We start from the raw sequence: 16,025 nt of genomic DNA, 5'->3' as shown, positions 1-16,025 counted from the left end.
GGAAGAAAGTACTTGTCCAAATGGAAAGACACAGCTGCTTCCTGGAAAGTGTTGGCAGGAGACTGGGCCTTGGAGGACAGTGCCTCGTGCAGAATACTGGTGTCCGAAGCTCACATAAGGGTGGGGTTGTGTTGACCTGCCTCAGTGCAGTATCCCCAAAACCTTGAACTGGTGGGTGTTCAATACATTGTTTTTGATGTGTGTGTGTGTGTGTGTGTGTGTGTGTGTGTGTGTGTGTGTGTGTTGAGGGAGTGTTCATGTGTGTGTGGGTGTGGGCACACACATGCCATGGCATGCATGTGGAGGTCAGAGGGCAACTTTGGAGGTGAAGCCTCACCTTCCAGCTAGTGCTTGAGGCAAGGTCCCTTGTTCCCTGCTGAAGTTACCAGGCTAGCTGGCCTGGGAGTTTCAGCTCCATTTCCCTTCTTGTCATAGGCTCGCTGAGCTTACAGAAGCTCGACGCGGTGTCCAGCTTTGTGCGTGCTCTGGGGGTCCATGCTCGGGTACTTGTGCTGTATGGCAAGTGTTCTTATCCACTGAGCCCTCTCCGCATGCGCGCTGCACTAACAAGTCAGCCCCAGACATCTGGGCTTATGTCTTATCTTTGCTTTCTCTTACGTTCACTGAAGAGATCTCTTTTTCTCCACAACTGCCTTAACCTTGCATGCTTTCTTCAAAATATTTAACTTCCTGGGCTTTGACTTTTGCTCACTTGAGAACTTTTTCTTAAAATAAACAATAGTTAACCATTAATAGCTTAATAACTTAGGAAGGGTACTATGCTGTTTCTTTCCATTCTCCGAGCTAAAATTAATTTGAGAAAAGATTGGAAGTATTGGGGGATTAGGGCAGAAGGGAATGAGGAAAGTGGTTATTTTGGAGCACATTAACTATTTGTCTAAAGTGGTATATTGTACTTAAATCTGGCTAAGGAGGAAATACAGGCATCATTAAATGGATGTCTATTACAGTCCTGATTATCAAATTAACTAGCGGTTCAGGTTGTTTAGGCCAAGGAAAGGAGACTGTGAGGCCAAATGACAGGAGGTGGGTGGGGGAAGAGTAAGGAGTCTGGGAGAAGTGGCATCTGTCTGCCAGCAGGAGACCTGTGCTTCTCACACTCCAGCGCCCATCAGAAGCATCTGGAGGAGTTGTTATAATAAATCAGTGCACCTATTCCCAGAGGTTAGGAGTCAGTACATCTCTGAGGAAGACTCCATTTGTGTTTCCAGGCCAGAGAATGTTGACAAGGCTGGTCTAAGGATCATGTTTGGAGAGCCATTGAGTAAGTGCCTGAAGATGCAACAGTTACCTTATGTTAAAATTAGTGAATTAGAGCCGGGCGTGGTGGCGCACGCCTTTAATCCCAGCACTCAGGAGGCAGAGGTAGGAGGATCGCCGTGAGTTTGAGGCCACACTGAGACTCCATAGTGAATTCCACGTCAGCCTGGACCAGAGTGAAAACCTACCTTGAAGAAAAAAAAAAAAATCAGTGAATTATTTGACCCAGATGGAGTCTCTGCTCAGAACACTCTTTCTATCCTAGTAGGTTCCACTATTTAACCAAGCAAAGCAAACTCAGGGGGAGAGGGGGAGGAGGAAGCACAGACAGAAAGCTTTCCCCTTAAAGTGAAAGGCGTCTGTGTTGCACTACTGCAGCCAGGTTGGGGAACAGAGACCAGGGGGCTTTCCAGATCTTCATGGGGCCACCTCACTAAGTCACCCGGGCTTGCTGCTAAATCCTTGACCAGGCCAGCTCCTCAGAGAACAGCCCTATTAAGAGATCTTTTATGAATATGCAACACATGGCCTCTAGAAACTGGTCATACTAGACAAAGAATGGGTCACAAATCTAACCATCAGTCAATGACGCCCAGCAGTAAATCCAGGTGTCTAGATACCAGCTCAAGCACTTCAAATATGAGGAGGGCACAGTTTTATTTTGAAACTCCAAGAGACTACGAAACATAAAGGAAGGTATTTCTATGTACTTATTAAGTGAAAGGGCAAGTGCTAACCACTAGTAAATGATCAATGGTGCCACATCCACACACTGGAAATCTCAGGGTTAGACACACACTCCTAATGTGGGTCTTGTTTTTCCTGTTTCTAACTTGTCTCTTAGTTCCATAGAAATTACAGCAACATGTGTACTAGAAATCTAATGTTAATACTGTTATGTCCCAGACAATGCAAAGACTAAACACTTCTCATCTCACCCATGCTTTGTGTTGCCATTGAGATGTATTTGAAATCTATACATATTTCCAGCTCGACATTGCCATGGTCAAGTTTACACCATACACAATAAGTATTATTGACGTTCACCTTTTGATAGACTTCATGGCTTTCACCATTTCTGTGCTATCTGTCATCTGGGGTTGTTTTTGTTTTGCCCAAAGAACTCTCTAATACTTGTTTTAGTTTGGCTCTGCTAGCAATAAATTCTCTTCATTTTTGCTAATCTGACAATCTTTATTTCTCTGTTCTAGGTAGGTTGTTTTCTTTTAGTTCTTTGGAGGTGTTTGGATTTCTCCCCTTTTTTTATTGAGAAGTTAGGCTTTGTTCTAATTATTACAGTTTGAAGTCAGTGTGTTCTGCCAACTGACAATTTGAATCTTTGTATTCTCAGCAGTTACCCTATAGTCTTAAAGCTCTGTGCATGCCAACAGGTCAACACGGAGCTTTGGAAACCTGCATCTTTAACATCTGGTAAAGAAATCTACAATGTTTCTTTAAATGTTGCTTCTGCTCTAGTTAGTGTCTTCCTTTGGGACTTCCATTTACATTCCTTAGATCTGTAGCTTTATGCACTTGTCTGCAGAACCCCGACAGCTGAACAGAGTCTGTCCTGGCCAATGCTGCCTCATCAGTAGGAGGGAGCTGGTTTGTGTGATGATAGGTGGTGATGGGCAGCAGTTAAGTCACTACACCACCCACTGCCCTAGGGTGCTGCTGCAACCCTCAGACACTTAAAGTGGCTAAGAAATACTCCTCTGTCTTCAGAGGAATTTTCCAAACGAAAAGGATTTGGAACCATGTGAGGAATAAACAGGCCTGGCAGCAAAGGGAAAACAAGTCATCTCCACCCTTCAACGACTGGCTTTACTGAAAGCATTCACTATGCAGTGTTGGTGTGAGAAGTGAGGGGAAATATGAGAAGCTCTAAGTCTTAAGTAGTTCACTAGGAAGCCTCGGACTGAAGAATTTTGAAGGATTCATTCCAGACTTCGTGACTCATATGTATATGTAAATATATGCTCATATGTATATGTAAATATATGCTCACATACATGGGTTGATATACTTAGATATATTTTATACATACAAATATGTGTAATTTGCCATACAACTTACTTTGGAGCCTTTTCAATTTAAAAGTGCACTTAACACATGTGAGACTGTAAGATTGCATCTGTGGTCAAGCCCAGGGATTCGTCCCTCCTGAGCCAGCCTTGCCCTGTGAACCTACCCTTTGACGTTCACATCATCCAGAGTCAGCCTTTTTACAAACCAAAAAAAAAAAAAAATTAAACCTTGATTTTCTTTACACTGTTCCCTAAACTTGTAATTCAGAGGGTTTAGAAGTAAATAGCATTACACCTTTATTTGGAGCAAACCATTTCTCATCCTAAAAATGGCCACTTTGAAAGGTATTATTTATGCCAAATGCTTATCTGTAATTATTATTTATTACTAGCTTTGCTCCTTACACTTTGTATTTGTTGAGTTTGACAGTTAGCTGTTAAGTTACTAGGAGTAAATTACATGTTTGTTTTTCTTGCCCCTCCCCAACTACCTTACTGTCTTTTACAACATGTCATATTCAGAAAAATCTCAAGTGTACCTCAAACCTCTTTAGATAGCTACAGACAGGATTATTCCTTGAATCTGTTTGAAAATCCTTCCAGGCGTTCTGGCTGCCGGGCACACCCGCACGATTTTCCTTCAGGGCTGAAAGCCGGAGAGAAGGTTTCTGGGGCCCTGTGGTTTCCTAGCTCAGCTGCTGATGTAGATTGCGGTCTTGGTTGTTCTGCTCCGAGATTCCTGCACATCTTGCTGGTTAGCGCTGGAAAGGTGCTCAGGGGAGTCATATAGCCTGCCCTCCTGTTTGCATGTAATAAAACTAAGCCTTGTTAACCAATGTGCTTGAATTCAGACAGCTGGCAAATGACAGACCTCAGGATTGTGTCCCCGAGTTCCCATTCTTCTAGACACACGCATGGCAAAAAAATAGGACTGCTTGCTGGTTAAAATGCTGGAAGGAAGAAGGGAGAAACTTGATGGCTAGATGTCATTTATTTGTTAATTCTTGGCATGTACATGTGATATGTGTATATGCGTCTGCGAAGATGCATGTGTCCCATGTGCACACGTGTAGAGGCCACAGGAGGATACTGGGTCTTCTCCTCCATCGCCCTTCCACCTTCTTTCCCTGAGACAGAATCCATTACTGAAGCTGCACCGTCCACTTTTTGTGTTGTACTTGCTGGCCGACAATCCTTGTGGCTCTCCAGGATCGCCAGGGCAACGTTTTCCCCTTCAGCCCTAGTGCCTGCCGAGGGCCTGGCGCTTGTTGTGCTCTGTGTGTTTGAAGAGTGAATGTTGAGGGCTGGAGAGATGGCTTAGCGGTTAAGCGCTTGCCTGTGAAGCCTAAGGACCCCTGTTCGAGGCTCGGTTCCCCAGGTCCCACATTAGCCAGATGCACAAGGGGGCGCACGCGTCTGGAGTTCGTTTGCAGAGGCTGGAAGCCCTGGCGCGCCCATTCTCTCTCTCTCCCTCTCTCTGTCCTTCTCTCTGTGTCTGTCGCTCTCAAATTAAAAAAAAAAAGAAAAAAAGAGTGAATGTTGAGCCAACCGCTTTCTCATGCAGTGTTGGTAAATGTTTGGCTTTTGGGGTCATAAAAAAAAAAAAATCACCCGAGGTTGCTGGCTTCTCAGGCAATTCTTCAGGCTGCATCACGATAGTGGTTAATTCAGAACTGGGGTGAGTGCAGGAAGCTGCACGTTTATGAAGTAGCTGATGGGTTGGTGCAGACCATCCAGCCTCCGCATTGGCGAGCTCTGTTCTCTGGTCAGCTCACTGGGTGTTGGTCCCAAATGTCTGTCAGCACCATCTGTCGATCCGAATGAACGCGCAGAGCTCTCCCCCACCCCGCCCTGCGCACCTGTCGCCCCGCGCTGGCTCGCAGTGGGGACGGGCACGCTAAACAAACCACAGGCCTCCCTTTTAGTTAACTTTGGGAAAACAAAAGATAAGGTTTATAAACCACTTAAATTCTGTAGGAAAAGGGCATCTGAACTCATTGAGAAATATCATGATATAAATCTAGAATCCTAAAACTTACCATCTCACATTGGGTCTGAGAATCCAGGCAGAGGAAAAGGTCCCCTGTCCACATGGCTCTGCGTGACCTGGAGCCTGACCTCTCGTGCTGGCTCTGTTCTGGGGTGTGGGGCGGAGCCCCCTGCACTAGGGCTGGGGATCAGTGAGAAGGGATGGTTTGGATAGTAAGGTACTAAATGGTCTCTAGGGACTGAAGTTCCGTATCAGTAAATTTAGTCGCTGATGTCTTTGTAACTTTTTAAAATTAAATATTTTATTTATTTGAGAGAAAAAGAGACAGAGAATATGAACTGCCAAGGCCTCTTGCTACTGTGAATAAACTCCAGATACATTCATCACCTAGTTCATCTGGCTTGACATGGGTACTGGGGAATGGAACATAGGCCACCAAGCTTTGCAAGCAAGCACTTTCAACCACTGAACCATCTCTCCAGCCCTATAACTTTTTAAAATTCCATTTAGCATCTTGCCCATGTGCACTTTTAAAAAAGTGGACTAAAAAGCCAGGCGTGGTGGCATGTGCTTTTAATCCCAGCATTTGGGAGGGAGAGGTAGGAGGATCGCCATGAGTTCAAGGCCACGCTGAGACTACATAGTGAATTCCGGGTCAACCTGAGCTAGAGTAAAACCCTACCTCAAAAAACAAAAAACAAAAACAAAACAAAACAAAAACAGACTGGAGAAATGGCTTAGCAGTTAAAGTGCTTGCCTGTGAACCTAAGTACCCAGGTTCAATCCTTCAGTACCCACATAAGCCAACTGCACAAGGTGGTCCATGCATCTGTAGTTCATTTGCAATGACTAGAGGCCCTGGTATGCCCATTTACTCTCTCTCTCTCTAATAAATAAATTAAAACAAAAGTGTACCGGGGCATGGTAGCACACACCTTTAATCCCAGCATTCTGGAGGCAGAGGTAGGTGGATTGCCGTGAGTTCGAGGACACCCTGAGACTACATAGTGAATTTCAGGTCAGCCTGAGCTAGAGTGAGACTCTATCTCGAAAATAAAAACAAAAAGCAAACCAAAAAAGCATGAACTAGGGGCTGGAGAGATAGCTCAGCAGTTAAGGCATTTACCTACAAAGCCTGATAACATAGGTTTGATTCCCCAGTACCCATGTCAAGCCAGATGCACAAAGGAGTACATGAAGCTGGAGTTTGTTTGCAGCAGCTAGAGGCCCTGGCACGCCCATTCTCTTTTTCTGTCTGTCCTCTCTCTCTCTCTCTCTCTCCTTACAGATACATGAATAAAATTATTTTTTAAATGAACATGAACTTAGCCTGGCACCCCGCTGCTGGCTTGGGGCTGCCTGGTTGCTGTGTGTGTGCTGCGGAAGCATGCCCCTTGCTCTGTCTTCCTGTTTGGGTGGTTCCTGGGTCCCTAACTCCGGGACACCCTCTGTGGGGGTGCACACACAGAAACGTAGTGAGACCAGAGGAGATAAACCACCCCTTGCAGCATCTCAGTCAAGGCCCAGCGGAAACCACAGAGGAAGTGGGGAGAGGAGCAAGAGAGCCGCTTCCCTGGTGAGCCTGACAAGCAGCCCCAGGGTGAAGGAGACAGACCCTGAGGACACTAAATACCTAACCAAAGCAGAGATCCAGAGCTCATCACTGAAGTAGACTTCAAACATAAAACACACCCACAAAGGCTCAGGGGACTTTGCACAAGAAGAGGTGGAAAGATTGTAAGAGCCTCAGGTTGAGATGTCATGCCCAGGGCACTGCCTCCCCCAATAACTGACTGCTGCACCCATAACACATAATCCACAACCCCATAGGGAATACCAGCAACCCCACTGAGGAGAGCCCCCTGCAGAATGGGGGCAGGGAAGAGGGAAAAGATGGTACCAACACATGATGTAGCCATACAAAGTATGTTCTTTTTTTTTTTTAATTGTTTTTGGTTTATTTTTATTTATTTATTTGAAAGTGACAGAGAGAGAAAGAGGCAAGACAGAGAGACACAGAGGGAGAGAATTGGGGCACCAGGGCCTCCAGCCACAACAAACGAACTACAAACGCGTGCACCCCCTTGTGCATCTGGCTAACGTGGGTCCTGGGGAATTGAGCCTCGAACCAGGGTCCTTAGGCTTCACAGGCAAGCGCTTAACCGCTAAGCCATCTCTCCAGCCCCAAAGTATGTTCTTAATAAAATAAAAAGTCAACTGAAAAAAAAAAAGAAAAAGAAAAGAAAATACATGGGGTGGGCATAAGCCTTCCCAAGCCTCATAGCTGGTGGGGGACTGGTGAATAGAATATGTAGCCATTCTTACAGGCTGACAATAAAAAGACAATTTTTTAAAATGGGAAAAAATATAGAGAGAGAAAGAAAAACGGGAAATATAAAAGAGAAAACATTTTTAAAATTGCAATGTACTTGAAAAAAATGAACTTAACTTCACAATCTTGGGTATATTTCTGTGTACATGCAATACGTGACTTGATAAGGGCATAACATATTTTTGCGTATGTTATGTAGTATATGTGGCATGTGTATGGGCTTAGGTCTATGTGTGGGTGTAGCTGGGTACAGGTGAAGGCCAGAGGTCAATGTGGAGAGAGGAAGACATTCCTCTACCACGGTACATCCTTCTTTCTGTTTGTTTTGAAACAGCCTCTGTTCTGAACCTGGAGCTCAGGGATTTAGCTAGACAAGCGGGCCAGGGAGCTCCAGGATCCTCCTGTCTCTGTCTCCCCAGTGCTTGGGTTACATGTGCGTCCTGCCGCACCTGGCATTTTATGTGGGTGCTGGGGATTCAAACTCAGGTCCACTATGCTTGTATGACAAGCACTTTACCAACTAAGCCATCAACCCAGCCCCTTAACGTGTGATATTTGACTTTACAATGGTGCAAAAATGATTCATTTTTTTAGTAAAACCTAACTTGTAGTAGGCAGCAGCATACCACAGCACAAGTTAGCCACGTGATCATAAGGGAGAAATACTGAAGCTTTAGTGTGTTATGTTGCTAAGCAATAGTGTTGGTCACTTAGGTATGTTATGTGTGTTAAGTGCGTTGTTTTTTTTTAATGCAGTATTGGGTGTATTGCTTATTTCCTCCTTGCTAGGACAAAATACCTGACCAAAAGCAACTTAGGGAAGGAAAAAGGTTTCATCTGGCTTGTAGCACCCGAGGGTGGAGGGTAGGGTCATCATGGCAGGAAAAGCATGGCAAGAGAAAAAAAGCCAATTTCACAACATCACAGCAACAGGAAGAACGGAAGGAGAGAGAGACAGAGAATGAGAGAGGAAGCAAGAATGGGCTATAAGCTCTCCAGGCCTGGCCCCAGTCCCACACTCCCTCCAGCAAGGCTCTTAAAGGTTCCACAACCTTCCCAAACAGCAGTTTGCTGGGGATTAAGTGCTGAAACACATGAGCCTATGGTGGCATTTACAGTCAAACCACCACCTGGGGTGAGCGTGCTAGGCCAGGTCTCTCCCACTGAGCGACACATGCCCTTTGCCCTTCTTCCTTTTTATTTTTGGACAGGAACTGCCTTGAACTTGCAAATCAGCATCATGAGCATCTGAGACTGTAGGTATGCACCACCGTGAGTGCATTTTTCACTTACAGCATCCTCAAATATAAGGGGCTTATCAGGCTGTAACCCCATGGAAAATGCAGAAGCGTCTGTATACACTGTTCTTGTATTCTGTTGCTCAGACTTTAAAAAAATATATTCATTTATTTATTCATTTACAAGCACAGAGGGAGATATACAGACAATATAGAGAGAATGGGCACGCCAGGTCCTCCAGTCACCGCAAATTCCAGATGCATGTGCCACTTTGTGCATCTGGCTTTACATGGGCACTGGGGAATTGAACTAGGATTTGTTAGGCTTTGCAGGTAAATGCCTTAACCACTAAGCCACTTCTCCAGCTCACTTGGACTGGTTTTAAAGTGGAGCTTAGTTCATATATTTCTATAGTTTAATTCATATTTCTGCCATTTGTTAAAAGTATTTTGTGCTACTTTTTGTTCGCTGATCTCCCTCATGCTGGGTGCTTTGGTTAGTTTTGATTAGATCGTTCTATCGCGTAGAGTTCTGATATTCATTTATGCCAAGATTGTGTTTGCTTATGCTGCATTATGTTTGTGTTTGTATGACTTCCGTGGAGCATGCTGTCCGTGGTGGAAGCGTTAGGAGTGAAGGCAGTTACAGGGTCCTCTTCACACATTCTCGTATTGCTGTCCAGAGGCGTGAACCAATATGCAGCCCCACCAGGGCTGTAGGACGCTGGCTTTTTCCACTTCCTCCACGTGGGTTGTTAATGTTCTCACTTTTTTTTTTTTTCAGTTTAATAAATGTGTAGGTTTTCAATGGGAAAGTTTATTTTCAAGTTGTTTAAATGATATGAAGCTATTCTTTTCCTCATAGGATGACATATAATTTTTTATCCTAAGAACAAACAATTCACCTCTATGTTTGACGGTCTTGAAGTGACAAGTTTAACTGCCTTTTGCATGACTGATCCTGTAGGAAAGGAAATAGCATCGAGTTAAGTGTTGGGTGATTCCCAAGTATGATGGAAGATTAGTTATACGGCTTTGAATTTAGGAAACTCTTACGTGGGAGACTGGCGCAGAATCACATTTGACCCTGTTTAGGAACTGGTAAGACTGGGGGGGGGGTGGCTCATGTTTGCAAGCCCAACATTCTGGAAGCTGAGGCAGGAGGATTAACTTTATATTTTGCTTCAAAATGACATCAGTAATCTGTCCCTTGAGAATCTGTCATGGGTCCAGTGTGATGGCACTGCCTGGACATTGCACCTTTCTGTTTGTGATAGGAAGGGTTCAGGATGGCTGTGAAACTCAAATATGTGATCTCAGCAGTATTGGGGGAGGAGCTGCAGACAGAAGGTTTGAAGAAACTATTGTCTGTGCAGAGGTCAGCTTGAAGGTCAGCAAAGGTCAGTGGAGAGACTCTTGGCTATCTTGGCTCTCCTGCCAAACACAAGATCCATTGTTATTTATACAGAAGAGGCCTTTTGTTTGGACAATATAACCTTTTGTTTTTTTAACTAGTGTTAATCCAATTTATAAACATCAGTCATAAATACTTGGAGACAAAAAAGTCTGAAGTTTCCCCTCCATGTAGTTATATTAAACTTGGTAATTTTTTGCATTCACCCTTTGTACTTATTGTACACACAATTTTCATACCTAGTTAACTAAATTAACTTTATAACTTTAGTTATAGCTTGTATACTATACAATTCACACATTTAATGTGTACAGCTTGGTGGGGTTTGATATAGTCACAGAGCTATTGATCCTTTACCACAATCAATGTTTAGAACATTTTTACCACTCCAAAAAGAAACCATATTTCCACAGGCACTTTCCACTTCTCTACGACTCCTCCAACTCTTTGCAAGCATTAATCTCTCTGTGTGTGTGTGTGTCTGTGTGTGTGTGTGTGTGTGTGTGTGTACATATTTACTGCCCTGGGCATTTTGTGTGAGGAATCACACATGTGTGGCCTTAGGATTTAGTTTGTCTCACTTCACACAGTGTAGTCAGGGCTCCCACATATGGTGGTATAGATCAGTGCCTTATTCCTCTTTACTGCTGTGCAGTCCTTCACTTTATGATAGACCACCTTTTGTTCCCCTGTCAGCTGACAGACATTAACTTTTGCTCCTTTTTTGGCTCTTATGAATAATGCTGTGATAGGTGGTCATATTAAAGTTTCATGTGGAGGTGTGTTTTTATTTCTTTTGGATATATATACCTAGGCATGGGATTGCTGATATATATGGAAAATTTTTTTATATAGTTAACTTTCTGAGGAACTGCTAAGGTGTTTCCCAGGAGAACTGCACCATTTAACATTCCCACCAACAGTGTGTGTGTGCCCCAGTTTCTCCGTATCTTATCAACACCTGCTTTTGCCCATCACTTTTGTCATGGGCACCCCGATGTTGTGGAATGGCATGTCATTGGAACTTTGCATTTTTTCCGTGGCTCACAGAATATATTAGAATACCTATTCCTCACACTAGTGCTTTCCTTTACTCTTTAAAGACAAAGTAAAAAAAAAGATGCTAGAGGAAATGCAGGGGTATAATTCATGCTGGCCACTGAAACTCTGAGTTTCACGCTCCCTAGAGTCATGGCATGAAGACTGCACACACGTGAACTCACGCCAGCGTCTGACTGTCTGTGTGCCGTCCTCATTCCACATCCCAGGAGGGAGCCATGATGGCCTGGCCTCGGTTGTGTGCACACCTTTTGGATTGGGTGCACGTTTGGGGGTTGTGTTTCTGTCCACACTGTGTTGTTTTTGTGGAGGGAAAGGGGATGCCGACATTGGGAACAGAATCTAGGTCTCCTGCCTCTCTAAGTGTATCACACAGTGAAGACTGGGAGCCAAGAAATTTAACAATTTTTTTAAAAAAAATTTTTTTGTTTATTTTATTTATTTATTTGAGAGCTACAGACAGAGAGAAAGAGGCAGAGAGAGAGAGAGAGAGAGAGAGAGAGAGAATGGGCACTACAAACGAACTACAAATGTATGCACCCCCTTGTGCATCTGGCTAACGTGGGTCCTGGGGAATCAAGCCTTGAATCGGGGTCCTTAGGCTTCACAGGCAACCACTTAACCACTAAGCCATCTCTCCAGCCCAAGTTTGACAATTTGAATAGTTAATAATATGACTACACATTGTCAGGAGAAAAGTTAAGTTTTATTTATATCTCAGTATTATGTGAAAATATTATATTTAAATTTTACATATGGTCATGTTAGATACAGTGTATGTCTCAAATTTTTGGCCTATTAAGTACTTATTAATATTATTATTATTAATCTTGTAGTTGTATCATTAGTGGTATTGGTTTTCTATGTTCTGACGTCATTGTGCTTTAAATATACCTTTGTGATGGGCTGGAGAGATAACTTAGTAGTTAAGGCGCTTGCCTGCAAAGCCTAAGGGCCCATGTTCAACTCTCCGAGTCCCACATAGGCCAGACCCACAAGGTGATGCAAGCGCTCAAGGACGCACATGTGTACAAGATGGTGCATGCATCTGGAGTTTGATTGCAGTGGCTGGAGGGCCTGGTGCACCAATTCTCTCTCTCTCTCTCTCCCTCTCTCTCTCTCTCTCTCTCTCTCACACACACACACACACACACACACACACACACACATAAAAAATGCCAGTCTGTTGTGCTTGCCTCAAAATATAGATACATATACATACATATACATACATACATACATATGTCTTTGTGACCTAGCCTGAAAATCCAACTACTGACATAATGATGTGATGAGAAAGTGGTTCTGAGCATCAGACAAATGTGTGTGTGTGTCCAGAAATCAACCTATTTGCAAAACAGGTTATCAATTGGCCAAGGGTTCTATGCCAGCAGGTATGGAGAACAACTTTCTCCTCCTCTACCTGGTTCCAGGTTTCCTAGGCCTCTAGGTAGTCTCAGCAATGTCAGTATGATCTCTCTACTGGGGGCAGTTGAGCAAAAAGACAGTGCTGGGGAATATGGCACCTCGTTTAAGAGCCTCCTGTGTTCTCGGTTTTAGCAGGCAGCCAACCCACAGGGTGCAGCTGCTTGCATGGGAATGGCTGGCTCACAGTGGCAGTTCAGGACCAGTCAGAAGCCAGACATCCTTATTTATAGCTAGCTCCTGGATGGCCTGGAGCCAGATGTCTGAGATCTTTATGTAGTACTTTGAATTTTTTTTTTTTTTTTTTTTTCTTTTAGCTTTCATCCTTCCAAGAGAGGACAGGAGCCATGACTCCAGCCACTCTGGTCCCTGGGAGCTCCTCAAAATTATGATTATTCAACAAAAACTACAGTATCCACTAACAGGCTTGTGAAGGCATTTGAGTTAGTTCTGCCTATGACTCAGACAAGGTATAAATTTTATACCAAAGGTTACATTATAATCGCAGCGATGTGTTTTTTTAAAAAAAATATTTTTGAGAGACTGAGAGAATGAGCGCACCAGGGCCTCTAGCCACTGCAGTTGAACTCCCAAAGCATGTGCCACCATGTGCATCTGGCTTACATGGGTCCTGGAGAATCAAACCTGGGTCCTTGGGCTTTGCAAGCAAATGCCTTAGCCACTGAGCCATCTCTCCAGCCCCCATGGTTTGTGTTTTAAAGCAATATCATCACTTAGTTTTTTCTACTTCAATTCAAGGTATTCATCAGCGGAAATAAGAAAACAGTTTACGCTTCCTCCCAACCTTGGGCAGTACCACCGACAGAGCATCAGTGCGTCTGGCTTCCCCTCCCTTCAGCTAGTAAGTATGAATTTCGGGCTTCTTGGAAAGTGGTTGTAGCAGAAGAGCCCAGTGTCTGGATCTAGTCTACTTCCTGACCAGCCTTGGGTCATCTTGTCACAGTCACTTAGCACTCTCCACCCGACCACCGTGCCCAAGTCCACGGGCTTTGTGACATCGGATGCTATCCCTCTGCCTCCACCAGCAGAGTGGAGAGCACAGACAGGGTTTCTCAGGACTGTGGTCACAACGGCTTTGAACTCAAAGGCCTTCCAGGATACTCAGTTTTACCCCCATTTTAGTTCATATCTGGGGAGAGAGACTAGTGTAGAAATTGATGACTATTCATAGCCTGCTTTTGTTGAACATTTTCTTCTCAATGTCTGTACAACTTAGGTTATGAAGCTTTATTTTGGGAAATAATTTATCTTAGAAGTGTCATTTACATACAGTGAAATTTGTTCATTTTAGGTATACAGGTCACTGCATTGGGGCAATTTATAGTCATTTAATGTCAATCAATGTGTAGAACAATTACTCTTATAATCAATTTCCTGTCTCAGCCCCCATTCTCAAGACCCCAACCCAGGTAACCACTGATATGCTTTTGTGGTTATCGTTTTGCTCTGCCTGGAACTTCAAACAGGTGAAATCATACAGTCAAATAGACCTTTATTTATTTTTTTAATTAATTATTTATTTATTTATTTATTTATTTATTTATTTGAGAGCGACAGACACAGAGAGAAAGACAGGTAGAGGGAGAGAGAGAGAATGGGCGCGCAAGGGCTTCCAGCCTCTGCAAACGAACTCCAGACGCGTGCGCCCCCTTGTGCATCTGGCTAACGTGGGACCTGGGGAACCGAGCCTCGAACCGGGGTCCTTAGGCTTCACAGGCAAGCGCTTAACCGCTAAGCCATCTCTCCAGCCCTAGACCTTTATTTTTAAAGTATCCTCCCCCTTTCAAGCTAAGATTGCCTACAATAATCCCAGTTGTTGAGGGTGCACATGCGTCACATGATTTGAGGACTGAAGCCAGACGGGCACCAGGTAAGACAAATGGAACGCGAATGAGATGGTTGGCCAGACCAGAAGCGGCTGCTCGCTTCCTCGGTGAGCGCCGAGCCCGCGGCTGCACTTCCTCCCGCAGCCCGGCAGCGCTGTCGGCCGGGCCTGGAGGTTCTCCTGCCGAGGTGAGCTTGGTTTTGCTTCTACTCACTGCTTCAAAACCACTTCTGCTCTTAGCGGCGCTGCAACCTTCCCCGGCGTTTCCTGGAGCCGCCATTTTGTGTCCTGTAGGAGTTTACACGCGTGCATCCCTTAAGGTATGTTTTGCGGGAGTGAGTGATTGCTGGCTATTTCAGGATGATCTGTGGGTTGTGTCCCTAATGAAATAGTAGTACTAAAAATCCGTCTGTATCACACCTTTACTGTGAGAGGCAACTTGTGACATTTCTTTGGAAGACCTATGACTTGCTTGGATTTTAGGCTACCTTTTAAACTTGTCCTTGTCCTGCCTGCTTCAGAACTGCAGGTTGTAATGAAAGCACATCAAGTGTGTAATGTCCGTGTCTTCACAGCCGTGAAGTGACCTTTCAGATAACTTAGGCATGCTTCTTGATTTAATTGATGATTTCTGATCCAGGTTATATTCCAAAATGTGCAGCATTCTGTTGGGAATTTAAACTTTAAACAATGTGATGCTTTGGTGCTTCGCTTTGTGAATTCGGCAAGACCACAGTTTTCTTAGCAGCTATTGGGGAAATAGTGTGGACGCGGCTTAAGAAAATTGGGGAAGTTTAGCTTACACTCTTTAACCCTTTGCCTCCTCACTGGCTGTCACTTTAATGCTGCAGCCTGACATTTTTGCAGAAGTCCTTTTTAAATGTAAACTTATAAAGAAAACAATTGCTTAATATTTTCAGATTTTTTTTTTTTAGTAGTTTTCTGCCTCCTCAATTTTCCTTTGAGAAAAGTGAATTTTGATGAATTACTTCAGTAGCTAGAAAATCAAGTTAACCTGTTGCTTAGCACTCATTTTCTAAAAGAAAGTAAAAAGGTTAAACCTTTACAAGAATAGTGTGTTTCTAATTGTCCTCATTTAATCCTGGTCCTGGCATATGAGCGTTGCTTAACATTTCTGACTCCCGGCCCTTCCAGGTTGGTTTTTGAATCTTTCCCCCAACTTTGTCAACAGTCTGCTGCCCCATTTCTTCTACCCATGGCAGTCAAAATGCCCAAATTCTTTTTTTTTTTTTTTTTTTTTTTTTTTATCAGTGGGCTGCTTAGGAAGCCCCAGTTCTCAGAAGTTGCCTGCTGTGCTGTGATGAGGAGTAAGGAGGAACGCGCCTCCCTGAGGTTCCCCAGAGGACGCCATGGCGCACGTGGATTTCCTTTTACCTTAGAAATCATTTATTT

General features: G+C 44.0%; 1 protein-coding gene across 2 annotated transcripts in view; it reads left to right on the top strand.

Annotated features, from left to right (window-relative positions):
* Dock8 (dedicator of cytokinesis 8) overlaps positions 1-16,025 on the top strand; it is a 254,630-nt gene that overhangs the window by 43,750 nt on the left and 194,855 nt on the right. For both annotated transcript variants that reach the window (XM_045144534.1, XM_045144663.1), the window contains exon 2: positions 13,526-13,628. The gene's annotated coding sequence lies outside the window, so the exon portion shown is untranslated. The remainder of the gene's footprint in view (positions 1-13,525; positions 13,629-16,025) is intronic.

This window comes from Jaculus jaculus, chromosome 1 (genome assembly GCF_020740685.1).
Source record: "Jaculus jaculus isolate mJacJac1 chromosome 1, mJacJac1.mat.Y.cur, whole genome shotgun sequence".
Lineage (NCBI taxonomy): Eukaryota > Metazoa > Chordata > Mammalia > Rodentia > Dipodidae > Jaculus > Jaculus jaculus.
This window is presented reverse-complemented; position numbering and strand designations above follow the sequence as displayed.